Below are 16136 nucleotides of genomic sequence, written 5' to 3' on the forward strand. Positions count from 1 at the left end.
GGAGGTTCTGGTTCCGATTGGTTCAGTCTCTATGTGCCTGATTCTGGAATTTTAGTCTTTTCGGGCTGCACCGACCTTCATGAGTTATTAGTCAGATCAGTTTGCTGGACTTTCTACATCTGATTTTCTGGTTTGGGTGGTTCAGGAGAATTATGCCAGTTTCTATAGGCTTCTGGAATCCGCCTTTAAAGGAAGGGGGTACTGTAAGGATCCCTCCTGTAGGAGTACATTTGAAATCGGCGCCGGTAGACTTGGGCGCAGGATACAGCGGTATATGCACAAGTATATATATATATACTTCTGCACAAGTCCGGGCCGATTTAATTACTATTCCCCCTCCAGGCCGACATGGATAGTGGGGGAATGAAATAATTCGGCTTCCAGCGATTGCTGGAGGCCGAATTATTATGTTTTTAAGCAACCTCGGCTCCGCCTTCTGACGGAGCCGACGTTACTCACTGAGCGATTCAATAGGAATGATTCCTATTGAAGTCTATGGAGGCGCCGGCTGCGCCCAAATCTAGCAGCGCTGAAAAGCACTGCTCCATCCTGTAGTGTATTCTGTCCGTTGCAGTGGAGCTGCAAACGGACAGTTCTGGCTTATCTGCTTGCATTCGTTTGTGCATTTGCAATGGGTCTCATTGTCATTTGCAATCGCTCTGCAGTTCAGGGCAGCTCAGGATGCTGTCATCATTCCACCAATTGCTTGTTACAGCTGAGCTGCGGCCAGATAGCCCTGGATTCCCTGCATGCATGTTGTTACATAATTCTGCATGTATTTCTTATGGGGGTCTTTTGCATTCACAGCCAGCTAGCAAATGGTAATCAAGCCAGCTCAGGATTGAGTTATTACTTGTGCTTTAGATAGTTCTTGATAAATATATATGCAGACTTGCTAATATAAATGTATCCGTTAGTTGAGTCGTTTGTTATTTTTCTTATTGTGTATTGCCTAGTTCCATGCTTGATGGATGTTCGCTGCATCCGCGGTGGATCACTGAAGTCCGTTATCCAGATAGCTTGGATTCTGCCATCACCATATTGGTGACTGGTAGTATTCCTGCTACTCTAGTTTCTGGGAACGTAACTATAGGCTGCAGTTGCTATTAGTTACGTTCTATCCTGTAGTCTTGCCTGGGTGGATGCTTGCTGGTGACTGTTGTTAGCCAGCTTGCTCTGCTTCTGTGGACGTGACTGTGAGCTACGGTTGCTACTAGTTACGCTCCAATCTATAGTCCTGTCTTGTACCTCTCTGAATACTTGCTATCGCTAAGGCAGCACAGTGCGAACTAAGGCAGTGCAACATCGCACTGCGCTGCCATTGTGTTTTATTTGTAGCGATATCGGAAGCCCAGATCTGCAGTTGCTCTGGGCAGCCTGTGTAACCTCTTCCATTATCCAGCTCTTAGCCTTGTTGTGCTGTGTGGTCAGCAAGTATGACCCCCAAACATTACAGCCTCTCTGTCCAATTTTTTAAAGCAAGACCCCTTTAAGTTCTCTGCCAGTATTCTAAACAGTGGACTGCCTATTTTTTATGAATTGTTTATGCCAATACTATAAGCTGCCCAAGAAGCTTCCCATTATGTTAAATATGTTCAGCTCTGTGGAAAGAATGAAAAAACAGCATGAACCCTCCCCCCTGGTCTGTACCGGCTCCCCTTACCCACCTGTAGGAGCTGATAACATGCTGAGTGATCCCCCCACCCTTTCCCAATATACACCAACTCTGCTTACTATATTAAAGGGAATCTGAAGTGAAAATAAACTTATGATATATTGAATTGTATGTGTAGTACAGCTAAGAAATAGAACATTAGTAGCAAAGAATGGAGTCTCAAATTGTTTCCAGTACAGGAAGAGATAAGGACAAGTTGTCATCTATGCAAAAGAGCTTCTCTGAGCTCTCCGACACAACTTGGGTCGGCTACAGTGCTGTTTTCTGAAGCACTTTTCTCAACTTGTCTCTCAATGTTTCTTGTTTGTTTAAGGTTTTACTGCCATGAAGTTCAAAGGGTGATTAACTCGGCTCTGTTTCATCATTTAAAATACAGAGTGTAATTTGTAAACTGCAAATATTAAAGAATGATGCAATGTTACAAAAAAGCTATATAACTGAAAATAAAAATATGAGACTGTTCTTTGCTACTAATGTTGTATTCCTTATCTGAACTACACATTCAATCCATTACTTGCCTATAGTCTTGGATGTTCTCTGGCACTGCATGCCCATCTTTGCTGTAAGACCTTTCTTACTCATGCATATCAGCTATGTTCATGAAACAAAAGCTTTTTTGCACCTGCCCACTTGTCTAGTGTCACCTTCACTCAACACTTATAGAGTAACACCGAATATTTAACTGTAAATGATGTACTTATATTCATATGTCTTCAAAACTAACCAAGGATACTTCAAAATTGCAATGTACCTATTTCTTGCCTTTCCCGATTGGCCGTAGTGTCATCATACAGTATAACTGCATGCCTGAGTCGATGGCATGTCAGGAGTTAAAATTAACACAAAAATCGGGGGCCTCAGATATATATCAGCTATATCTTGAATTCTAGACCAGCTCTGGTTTTGGGCCCCAAAATTATTTTAATGAAACCCCCCGATAGGAGGGGAGACCCTTTTATTAAATTTGCGCAGGAGCTGGCATCAGTCCGTACAAAAAGATCAGATTTCCCGGCTCGCAATGCGGCCCGCGAGTGAACTCCCAATCACGTTTCCAGAGGACCCCCCCTTTCCCTTTCGCCGTGTCCAACCCCCTCCCCTTCCTCGCCCTGACCTGCAGCTCTGCGAAGGGAATTGTGTGATTGATCCCCAAGATGGTATTCATTCTCTCCCGTGCTTTATACCTTCTATCTCACTTACTCTTCACGTGTTTTTTCTTCTTCTTTACTCCCTGAGAGACAGGGCAGAACGAAGAACTTTTGGTCCGTACAGCATCCATTCTCTTTTAAGTCAAGAGAGAAATCTGCTCCGCCAGAAAGTTCAGAGCTGCCAGATTTAATAAGTCTACAGAAATATTCAGATGAAAAGTGCTCGGAGCGATCCTAGGAGGAAGCCAGCGCCTCACCCCTAGTTTAACGTTATGATCCTTATCATAATTAATTCAATAAACTCATAATGTACTTCAACCTAGGCATAGAGAATAATATTCTGTTCTGAGTGGTGTTTGCTTTCAAGCAGAGATATTTCAGCCTGGGTCTGATCTCCCTCTCTCGGTGCTTGTAATGAACCCCAGACCGGCTCTGGAATCAGGCGCAGAACCACACTTTCCAAACAGGTTTCTAAGTAGGAGACTGTCGAGGTGTAAATATCCGAGCTGAGGGCTCCATGCAGATGTGTGCAGCTTGGCAGCATGTGTACAAGTTTTCTATTGATGTTTTTTCTTTTTCCTTTGAGTAAAAATCACAGTCTCACATCTCATAATCTTTTATTATTTTTTTCATGGCGCTTTAAAGATTTGCTAAAATTGTACAAGAAAAGTGCTTTAATGAAAAGCAGGATATTGCTTAAAGAGAACCCGAGGTGTGTTTAAAAAATGTTATCTGCATACAGAGGCTGGATCTGCGTATACAGCCCAACCTCTGTTGCTATCCCAAACCCCACTAAGGTCCCCCTGCACTCTGCAATCCCTCATAAATCACAGCCGTGCTGTGAGGCTGTGTTTACATCTGTAGTGTCAGTCTCAGCTGCTCCCCCGCCTCCTGCATAGCTCCGGTCCCTGCACTCGTCCCTTCCCTCCAATCAGCAGGGAGGGAAGGGATGCAGGCAGGGACCGGAGTTCTGCAGGAGGCGGGGAGAGCAGCAGACTGACACTATAGAGATAAACATAGCCAGCTCTGACAAGCTGTTTGTCAGCAGCATGGCTGTGATTTATGAGGGATTGCAGAGTGCAGGGGGACCTTAGTGGGGTTTGGGATAGCAACAGAGGCTGGGCTGTATAGGCAGATCCAGCCTCTGTTTGCAGATAATATTCTTCAAACCCACCTCGGGTTCTCTTTAAAGGGATACTGTAGGGGGGTCGGGGGAAAATGAGTTGAACTTACCCGGGGCTTCTAATGGTCCCCCGCAGACATCCTGTGCCCGCGCAGCCACTCACCGATGCTCCGGCTCCACCTCCGGTTCACTTCTGGAATTTCAGACTTTAAAGTCTGAAAACCACTGCGCCTGCGTTGCCGTGTCCTTGATCCCGCTGATGTCACCAGGAGCATACTGCGCACCCACAGACCTTACTGGGCTTGTGTTATACGCTCCTGGTGACATCAGCGGGATCGAGGACATAGCAACTCAGGCGCAGTGGTTTTCAGACTTTAAAGTCTGAAATTCCAGAAGTGAACCGGAGGCGGAGCCGGAGCATCGGTGAGTGGCTGCGCGGGCACAGGATGTCTGCGGGGGACCATTAGAAGCCTCCGGTAAGTTCAACTCATTTTCCCCCGACCCCCCTACAGTATCCCTTTAAAGAGACTCCGTAACAAAAATTACATCCTGTTTTTTATCATCCTACAAGTTCCAAAAGCTATTCTAATGTGTTCTGGCTTACTGCAGCACGTTCTACTATTACCATCTCTGTAATAAATCAACTTATCTCTCTCTTGTCAGACTTGTCAGCCTGTGTCTGGAAGGCTGCCAAGTTCTTCAGTGTTGTGGTTCTGTGATGCATTTCCCCCCTCCTGGCCCCTCTATGCACACTGCCTGTGTATAATGATCTCTTGAGATACAAAAGGAAGGATGTATACAGCCTGCTTGTGTATGAATGTATTTTCTATGTGTGGACATACTGTACATCAACCTACTTCCTGTTTTGGTGGCCATTTTGTTTGTTTATAAACAAACTTTTTAAAACTGTTTTTAACCACTTTTAATGCGGCGAGAAGCGGCGAAATTGTGACAGAGGGTAATAGGAGATGTCCCCTAACGCACTGGTATGTTTACTTTTGTGCGATTTTAACAATACAGATTCTCTTTAATACTCAAAGAGGAGACTAGTAAAACTGTTTTTACAAGCTGTAATAGGTGTATAAATGGACCTCACCTTCTGTATTTGTGTCCCTCATTTGCAGCTGCTAGAACAGCCTAAGAATCTATATATAACATATTAGGGACCCCCTCTGGGGAGATCAGCAGCCTGACTTTAAAGGGGTTCTAAGCTCAAAATAAATAAGAAAATAGTACTCATCTGGGGCTTTCTGCAGCCCAGTGTAGGTCGGGAAGGCCCACGGCGGCCTCCTGGCTCTTCTCCCAAGGCCTGTCCATATATGGCTGTCCGGCGGCTCCCCCGCGACACTGGGCCGAATGTCGGGCTCCTTCTTCCGTATATGTCATAGCTGACGTCACTCGCCGGCCGCCTTGCGTCATCACGGCGGCCGGCGTGACAGTACGGCGCACCCACACAAGGTATTTGAACAGTGTAGAAGCGGTTACTAGAATGCCAGGCAATGTAGTATCATGGATGTGTGCCTAGCTTAAAGTGTACCAGAGACCACATATTATAAACGTTTTATACATACCTGGGGCTTCCTCCAGCCTCATCTGCACGGATTACTCCCACACTGCTGTCCTCCGCTTTCTCCAGCTCCGGTACCGGGTCCCGTAACTTCTGCCAGTCTGATGCAAGAGAAGTGTGCTCTGTACGTATCTCTCCAGCGGCTGCCGGAGCAGGGGGTATGTGTAGAAGTGCCTTTGGAGAAGAAGCATGACCGGTGGGAGCGGGGGGGAATGTGCGGCGATTCATTGGGAGGCGCCATTCTTTGGTACCAGCAGTTTCTGTGGGGTTAAACAACCGCAAAATCGCAAGGACAAGTATGCTCCCTGCCTAAAAGTTGATCGTTATTTTTTATCCATAAATTAAGGAGCCATTCACGCAAAGCAAGCAATTTTCTGCATGCATGGTTGTGCATTTGCAATTTTTTAAATTTATTTAAAGTGAATCTCCAGACTAAAAATCGACTCAGCAGCACTGAAAAGGCCTGGTGTTTCTTTAACAGTTTCACAGCATCAGAACTTTGTTTCTCTTATACAAGCCTCATTTTTAGCTGCACAGAAGAAAACTGCCCGGGCATTTTTCCCCTGATGCTGTGCAAAGCATGATGGGATTTCTGATGTTGTTGCTCTCGTTTTGCTGTTTTGGTGCAAAAATTTTTTTCTTACATTTTGAATTTGACATTTGAAGCCTAGCGTGTGCAGCTGGGAGGGGTTATCAGGACACAGGACAGTTGGAACTGTGTCTCCTGCTCCCTGTCACCTCCTTTCAACCAAAAAGATGGCTGCCCCCATGTCAAAGATGGCAGCCCCCATGAATCACAAACATTTGCCTTTTCTTTTAAAACAGGGTGAGTAAGAGATTATATTACCTATCTATTCTTATTAACATAACTTATGTAACTTAATGACAGTATGTTTGTTTAGGCTGATTTGTGCACGTTTCTGCAATTGAAGCTTTTTTAGCTTTGAGGTTTTTCTGTGAATACAAATGAGGTTTATTTACATGAAAATCCATCTAATTAATTTCAAAATTGTAAATTTTCATGCAAAACACAAATTTGTATGCAAATTTTCTGCATTCCCAATGACTTGCATATTGCACATATACACATACACACAAAAAACAAACAAACCTATCATCTGAATTTTAAACACAGAAACACATTCAATTTCTCACAAAATCGCTAATATAGTGCAATGCATGCATTACATCTGCGGCAAATGCATTTCCACAATTTTGCAAAATGCGCATGAAGTTTAATAAGAGTGACCCCTGCATAACGAACATTTGGCCGCCTGGTCAGCTGGTCGCAGGGTGAGCCGAACGATGACTCGCCCTGCTGCTGCTGAAATACCGGCCTGTGTTAATTCTTATTCCCCCTCTGAGTCATAGCAACTTGGAAGGAGAAGTAATTTGGGGTACAGGTATCACCAGCATCTGAATAACACTGTTTATACCGCTGCGCGACCATAGAGGTAATAACATAATAACATTACATCTCTGGGGGTCCCAGGTCTGACGCAGTATGGGGAAGAGCAGGGGGTGAAGTGACCTGCTTCATAGTCTGTTATTAAGGAGTTTAACACCTTCCAGGAATCCAGGTGCAAGACACCTCCCCAGAACCACTTAAATAGGAACTTCACTGAGTATAACTTAATTAATAAAATTGCTTATTTTTTTTTACAATATTACCTTATAAATTATTTAGTCAGTCTTTGCCTATTGTGAAATCCTTCCTCACCTTGATATACATTCTTACATTTATCACAGATGGCGACATCTTTATGCTGGCAAGGTGCATCACTGCAAAATATGTTACACATTTATTAAAGGACAACAGAAGTGAGAGGGATACGGAGGCTGCCAAATTTATTTCCTTTAAGGGCCCATTTCCACTATCGCGAATTCGCATAGCCAATACAAGTGGATGGAACTGTTTCCACTTGTCAGGATTTCTGAGCGTTTTCGTCCGAGCCATCAGAATTCGCATATCGCATACCGCTATGCAGGTATATGCGAATTTAATTTGCATGGAATCAATTGAAAAACACACAGGCACTGGCATGGTTAAATTCGCATAAAGCGTCATTCATTCATTAATTCATTCGTCATTCTGATTTTTTTCCGCGGCGATTCGCACCGCACAAGTGGAAATGGGCCCTTAAAGGGAAGGTCCAAGCAAAATAAAAAAAATGAGTTTCACTTACCTGGGGCTTCTACCAGCCCCATGCAGCGATCCTGTGCCCTCGTAGTCACTCACTGCTGCTCCAGTCCCCGCTGGCAGCTTGCCGACCTCGGCAAAAGGGAAAAATTCCTTCCCGACTCCAGATGGCAATCAGATAAAATCCCTGGATCAACATCATTAGGCATTACCTAGTAATTGTAGCCATGGATGTCTTTCAACGCAAGGAAAGCATCTAAGCCCCCTTTAAATGCAGGTATAGAGTTTGCCATAACGACTTCCTGTGGCAATGCATTCCACATCTTAATCACTCTTACTGTAAAGAACCCTTTCCTAAATAAATAGCTAAAACGTTTTTCCTCCATGCGCAGATCATGTCCTCTAGTCCTTTGAGATGCTCCATCCACTTTCTTGAATATTAATCCCATTCACCAAGTGACCTACTGTGCAAAGTTTGAGAACCCTGCCATTAACAGTGTAAGAATGGGTGCAGTTTATATTTTCCCTGTGAAATTTGTTTTTAGCTCCGCCCGCTTTTTGTAACCTGAACACACAGTCACTCAATGACCAAGTTTGTGAGCCTTTGGGTTACTGGCATCAAAAATGTGTGAATGGAAGCAGCTTCTCTAGCAAAGAAATCTGATTGGCTGTTTGTGGTTCCGCCCCTTTAGTGAATTTGAACCTCAGTCACCCAATGACCGACTGTAGAAGTTTGAAGCCTCTGCAAATAACAGTGTAAGAATGGCAGCAGTTTAAATATTCCCCTTGAAAATCAATAGGTGAATTTTGATTGGCTGTTGTAGGCTCCACCCACTTTCCTGAATATTAATCCCATTCACCCAGTGACCAACTGTGGAAAGCTTGAGACCCCTGCGATTAATAGTCTTAAGGGCAGCAGTTAACATTTTCCCATTGAAAATGAGTGCCTGAAATTTGATTGATTGTGTTATGCTCCGCCCACTTTTCCTGAATTTTTAACTTGGTCACCAAGTGACCAACTGTGCCAAGTGTGGGGACTCTGGCTTGATTACTGTGAGAATGGCAGCCTTTTACATTTTTTACATTGACTTGAATGGGTGAAATCTGATTTGCTGCTTGTAGCTCTGCCCAGGTGTGCAGGGGGGATGCAAGATCCCCAGAACATATCATCCCAGGTAGTAAGGGATCTGTATACCAAGTTTCGTTCAAATCAGTCAAGGCGTTTTCTAGTGATCGCGGCACATACATACAACATACATACACACACACATACATACATATATCCGATTTTATATATATAGATTAAGCACCACATAGGCAAACACGGGGTGGGGTTGGATTACAGCTGCCCAGAATCCCTCCTCAGACCAGGGCTGGTGCAGTGTTTTGGGACAGGCACAAGTTGAGTCACCAGAATATCTGCAGGCATCCTTCAGCTCACAGCACTGCCCCCTTTCTTTTCCTGCTACAGATGACTTTGGATGGAGCACCAGCCTGTGTACAGAGCATGGAGCAGCAGCGTGTTTACAGAGCATGAAGCAGCAACATGTGTACAGAGCATGGAGCAGCAGCGTGTGTACAGAGCATGGAGCAGCTGCGTGTGTACAGAGCATGGAGCAGCAGTGCATGTACAGAGCATGGAGCAGCAGCGTGTGTACAGAGCATGGAGCAGCAGCGTGTACACAGAGCATGGAGCAGCAGTGCATTTACAGAGCATGGAGCAGCAGCGTGTGTACAGAGCATGGAGCAGCGTGTGTACAGAGCATGGAGCAGCAGCGTGTACATAGAGCATGGAGCAGCAATGTGTGTACAGAGCATGGAGCAGCAGTGCATTTACAGAGCATGGAGCAGCTGCGTGTGTACAGAGCATGGAGCAGCTGCGTGTGTACAGAGCATGGAGCAGCAGTGTGTGTACAGAGCATGGAGCAGCAGCATGTGTACAGAGAATGGAGCAGCAGCGTGTACACAGAGCATGGAGCAGCAGTGTGTGTACAGAGCATGGAGCAGCAGTGTGTGTACAGAGCATGGAGCAGCAGCGTGTACACAGAGCATGGAGCAGCAGTGTGTGTACAGAGCATGGAGCAGCAGCAGTGTATGTACAAAGCATGGAGCAGCAGCTTGTGTACAGAGCATGGAGCAGCAGTGTGTGTACAGAGCATGGAGCAGCAGCGTGTGTACAGAGCATGGAGCAGCGTGTGTACAGAGCATGGAGCAGCAGCGTGTACACAGAGCATGGAGCAGCAATGTGTGTACAGAGCATGGAACAGCAGTGTGTGTACAGAGCATGGAGCAGCTGCGTGTGTACAGAGTATGGAGCAGCTGCGTGTGTACAGAGCATGGAGCAGCAGTGTGTGTACAGAGCATGGAGCAGCAGCATGTGTACAGAGAATGGAGCAGCAGCGTGTACACAGAGCATGGAGCAGCAGTGTGTGTACAGAGCATGGAGCAGCAGTGTGTGTACAGAGCATGGAGCAGCAGCGTGTACACAGAGCATGGAGCAGCAGTGTGTGTACAGAGCATGGAGCAGCAGCAGCGTATGTACAGAGCATGGAGCAGCAGCTTGTGTACAGAGCATGAAGCAGCAGTGTGTGTACAGAGCATGGAGCAGCAGTGTGTGTACAGAGCATGGAGCAGCAGCATGTGTACAGAGAATGGAGCAGCAGTGTGTACACAGAGCATGGAGCATCAGCGTGTGTACAGACCATGGAGCAGCAGCGTTTGTACAGAGCATGGAGCAGCAGCGAGTGTACAGAGCATGGAGCAGCAGTGTGTGTACAGAGCATGGAGTAGCTCTGCGGAACTTAACAGAGTCAGATATGAGCACAGCCTTGTGTCCCTGCTTTGTGAATGCTTTGATTTCCCCCTCATTATCAGTGTCAGCTGTCCTCATTATTATCTGTATCCAAACTGCTCCTGATTGATCCTGTTGTCGGTCGGTCGGAGGGGAAATTGCATTATGTGTACCCAGCATGATGTCCTACCATATTATTATACTGTATTGTGCGTTGGCTAAGGGAGACCTTTCAGGAATCCCCCCCTTGCAATTCCTGGGTTTGCCCCTGCACCAACATATTCTGTGGCTCAGGCTATAAAAAAGATTAACAAAATATTGAATAATATTTGATCCACTTAAAAAATTCTCAATCCTTCACTTATTTAGGAGCTAAGCCTTCTGCCCCTTTAAGGCTCCTGACCAAGTTACAGAGCTCTGCAGTGATCTGTGCAAGTGGGGATGTGCTATTGCATGCCATGCTCGGGTTTGGATGCCATTAAAACTACACCACATTTTCTTAGGCAGCCACAAGTGCAGCGTAGTTTTAACTACATGTGGTCCCAAACCACAGATTGCTGCATGGAACTTTTAGATGGGATTCTAGTGACATACTTGCCAGATGTCAAGGAATCTATACAAACATCTGCATAAGGATGTTTGTATATACATTGTGCAGCACTACTACTTCTTCAGGGATCCAATCTCAAAACAACCAATGGGGGACCTAAGAGAATGAATAAAAGAAAATAATTATTTAAAAAAATTAATACGTTTAATTTCAATAAAGGGTATTTTATTAGTCACCCTTACCCCATCTTACCCCCTCACATCTAGCAGAAGTGAGGACAAGCCACTTGTTCCTCAGCTTTGGGATAAGGATGCTTTATGAAGAGGAGTTTGATGCTCCTCCAGCATTTGGAACCATAAAGAGGGGGGGGGGGGGGGCTGGTTTGGTGGAGGAGAACATACTTGTTTGCTCCTATCACTGCTGACCACCACTCTGTGTGACTGGACTTAGAGCTGGTTGGAAACTCGAGGAGGTGGAAAGCACAAGGTTTTCTGTCCTTTTTTAAATGTTACTGTTAATTGAACTTGTAACTTTTATAGGGTTGACTTGGAGAAAATGACTAACATAAATACATCACAGATATGGTAGCCCACTAATTTTGACTCATACCATGATGCTCTCTGTAACAATTCGGTATGATAAGGACAGGGAGAGAAATGACACAGTGGCAGCTGTAGCTAATTCTGACAGGGTATGTATTGGGCACACACTACACACAAAACTGGTCAGGCAATGGTCACACAACACACTAGTGGTCACTGATTCCAGCAACTAATGAGCTATAAATCACAGCAACAAAGTGAATAAACTACAAGTCCCAAGAGTCTAAGTAGGGTTACTGTACTCTGCAGCACAGCAGCAAATACTGAATGAAGAGAATCCCTCAGCAATCTCAGGTACAACCTCAAAGTCTCCACAGCCCCTGTTATCTTTAGCACAGCAGATGCATTACAAGTCCCAGTGGCGTTATGCTGGGGATACACGGTACGTTTCTGTACCGTGTATTGACCAGCTGATAATATTCAGCTGGCCCGATCATGCCGATCGACCCGCGCCCGCTCGATTCCCGCGGCAATCGATCCGCGCGGACGAGCGGGGATGTGCCGGCATCGAGCCGCCGGCTCGATCCGGCGCAATAAACGAGCCGTGTATGCACGGCATTACAGTCCTAAGCAGGAATTTGGATGAACAACAACTCCCAGAGGTTCTACTAGCAAGCTTTTAGGTCTCCACAACTAGCTGAAGGAAGGGTAGATAAATCATTAGCCAAACCCAGGAACTTGAATCATTTAGGCTTCAGTAAATTAGATCTTCACTTTCCAAAGCTTGGCCTAAATACCTGGAAATACATGCGTACGCTTCATAATGTAAATAACAACACTTTATTTATTCTACCCTTAAATACATACACACTTTATTTGCCATTTTTAGGCCAAGGCCCTTTGTTTACTGAGGGTTTACCAAACATGAACCAGAATATAATAAACGAATATTAACCTACCATAAACTTCACACCAAGTGCTCGGTCACATGACTCAAGCAACCACCATACGTTACCACCATGAAATTCAAGGTCACCGTCCAGTGGGACACATTACCCAACACTCTCCTGCCACTTTAGTGTGAGACCTTACCTCTCAATAATTATGAGCCTGCAACAAAGATTTGGGAATGGGAATAAATAAATAGCAATAAGGGGAGGGAAAGAGGAAGGGAACTGCTCTGACATTCTGCACATTCAGATGCAAAGTGATATGAGGTAACTGTAAACAAACTCTGATTGGAAAGGCACTTCTGGTGGGAAAATAGGATCACCCAATCACAGGTAACTACCACTTCTCAGCTACCACAATAGCTCCTCTCCTCCTGCAGTTTCTCCAGAAACAGCATGTTTTGGATCAACCTGAAATACACAAAAAGAGCAGCCAGAAAACAGCACAAGACGTGATCACACTAAACTATTCAGGTCCACAGCATTCCCATGTGTACTGCAATTCTATGTCAGGCTGCAGTCCTTCCATTTGTCCACTGATGCTCTCTGAAAAACAAGATGACGATGATGAGCCCGCAAAAGCCATATCCACTGTATCTGCTATCAACTCCTTCTGTTGGGATGCTGCAGTTCACTTGAGCCAGTTTTTAACATGACTTTTAGCCGTGGAAGCCTTCTTTAACACAATAAGATGATATGGCCATTTTTCTTACTATCTCAGAAGATGGTATATTATTGGCGCTGTGCCTGGTTTGCGGCTATAAAGATTCGAATACCAAATTCTCAACAAAATATGAACCACAAAAAATAGACCTTTTCATAAGTCGTTTAAATAGGAATTATGATCTTATAAACGCTGTAAGCCGTAGCAGTCACAGCCAATTACACTGAAGAAGGATTGGTTCAGTGCTTTCTCTAAAGTACTTCATATGTCAGCACCATATAGATTAATAAAATAAACATTTTTTCTTGTATTAGGTTTACTAGAATTTTAACTGCACTGTCTCTTTCTATTACAGCTACCTACACTATAAACTCTACTTGTACTATTGTGTTATGTAGTCTGTTTTTATTACCTCTATAGCTCCATTATAGCTCCTCCTGTTTAGCTAGCACTGTGACAGGATTGCATAAAAGTAATACATCCGGACACTGGCACATATTTCCAGCCACCAGTTTACCTTTGTTTCCAATGGCCGTACCTTGAAGCCTCAGACGTGGGTGAGCTGGAGTTTAATCTCTTCTGACACTGAGGTGGGTCAGCGTAAAGCTAGAGGTGAAAGTGGCATTTGCAATTGCAGAATTCATAACTTCAAACAGATGACGGGAGACTTCTATGATGACCTGTCCGGGTGTATAAGTTTAACTCGCTCTGCTGGGAAGTTTGCGCTGAGGACACACTTTAACCCCTGGTTCCCCAGTACAATGCATTGGTCAGGATCATGCTGACTTTTTAAGGTTAAACAGAGTGCAGATCTTAAATTAAAATTACTAGAAAATGAAAGTAGAAAACAAAAAAGACTGGTGCTTCTGGTTGAAGAGAAGACGTGGACAAACTTTGGCTTCAAGCAAGATTCCGAGGCCGACAAACTCGGTCAATAAAAAGCAGCCATGTGAACCAAGATTAGCTTAGAGATAAAAAGACAAATCCAAGAAGCTATTTATATCTACCAGCTTAGCACAAACCCCTGGTGATGTCCACCAAACACAACCAAAAGTTTGAATTACAATCGTTATTAAAGTTTGAGTTATTATAAATTGTTCCCATTCTTCACATAGAAATGATTCACGAATGTTATTAATCACATATGAGGCACTTCAAATTTGTATTCCACATTTTGGAGGAGAATATGGACCATGTCCAATTAACTTTTCTCCTGAGTTTACTCCCGGGAGATCTTTTCACACCTTATAAATAAAACTTTTTCCCCAGCAAGCAAGAAATACGGTACTCAATATAAGTTTCATATTACTTTTTCACCTACTTTTTAGTACTTTTTCAGATGCTGAAAAGTATTTTTTTAGTGAAGATGAAAAGTTATCTTTTAGGAGAAAACCCAGGTAAAAAATTAATTGAATGAGGACCCATGACTGGTTAAATGCACATGTATAATGAGATTTAAAGGCATTTTAAACTTGTCTAAATGCAGACAAAATTAAAGAGAATCTGTACTGTCCACTTTGTACAATAAAAATCATACCAATCGAATTACTGTGACCTCCTGGATCCCTCTTTGCTGTTTCCGCCGCTCGCCAGTTTTAGGCAGTGTTTACAAATAAAAAACATGGCCGTTAACCAGGAAGTGATATATGTATATACACAGTGGGATGCGAAAGTTTGGGCAACCTTGTTAATCGTCATGATTTTCCTGTATAAGTCGTTAATTGTTACCATAAAAAAATGTCATATATCATATAGGAGACACACACAGTGAGATTTGAGTAGTGACATGAAGTGTATTGGACTTACAGAAAGTGCACAATAATAGTTTAAATAAATTAGGCAGGTGCATACATTTGGGCACTGTTGTCATTTTATTGATTCCAAAACCTTTAGAACTAATTATTGGAACTCAAATTGGCTTGGTAAGCTCAGTGACCCCTGACCTACATACACAGGTGAATCCAATTATGAGAAAAAGTATTTAAGGGGGTCAGTTGTAAGTTTCCCTCCTCTTTTAATTTTCTCTGAAGAGTAGCAACATGGGGGGTCTCAAAACAACTATCAAATGACCTGAAGACAAAGACTGTTCACCATCATGGTTTAGGGGAAGGATACTGAAAGCTGTCTCAGAAATTTCCGCTGTCTGTTTCCACAGTTAGGAACATATTGAGGAAAACATATTGAGGAAATGGAAGACCACAGGCTCAGTTCACAATAAGGCTCGAAGTGGCAGACCAAGAAAAATCTTGGATAGACAGAAGCGACGAATGGTGAGAACAGTCATAGTCAACCCACAGACCAGCACCAAAGACCTACAACATCATCTTGCTGCAGATGAAGGCACTGTGCATCATTCAACCATTCGGCGCACTTTACACAAGGGGATGCTGTATGCGAGCGTGATGCAGAGGAAGCCTTTTCTTCACCCACAGCACAAACAGAGCCACTTGAGGTATGCTAAAGCACATTTGGACAAGCCAGCTTCATTTTGGAATAAGGGGCTGTGGACTGATGAAACTAAAATTGAGTTATTTGGGCATAACAATGGGCGTTATGCATAGAGGAAGAATAACACAGCATTCCAATAAAAACACCTGCTACCTACAGTAAAATATGGTGGTGGTTCCATCATGCTGTGGGGCTGTGTGGCCAGTGCAGGGACTGGGAATCTTATCAAAGCTGAGGGATGTATGGAATCCACTCAGTATCAGCAGATTCTGGAGACCAGTGTCCAGGAATCAGCTGAAGCTGCACCGGGGCTGGATCGTTCAACAAAGACAATGACCCTAAATACTGCTCAAAATCCACTAAGGCACATAGCCGGCCTTTGACCTGAGCGACTGGAGTGGTCGCTCAGGGCGCCGGCTTCCAAGGGGGCGCCTATAGCTGGTTGCCTATACTGAGGGCACCTACACCTGATTTCCTATACTGAAGGCACCTATAGCTGGCTACCTTTACTGAGGGAACCAACACCTGGCTACCTATATTG

The sequence above is a fragment of the Hyperolius riggenbachi genome, chromosome 4 (assembly GCF_040937935.1).
Source record: "Hyperolius riggenbachi isolate aHypRig1 chromosome 4, aHypRig1.pri, whole genome shotgun sequence".
NCBI classification, from domain to species: Eukaryota; Metazoa; Chordata; class Amphibia; order Anura; family Hyperoliidae; genus Hyperolius; species Hyperolius riggenbachi.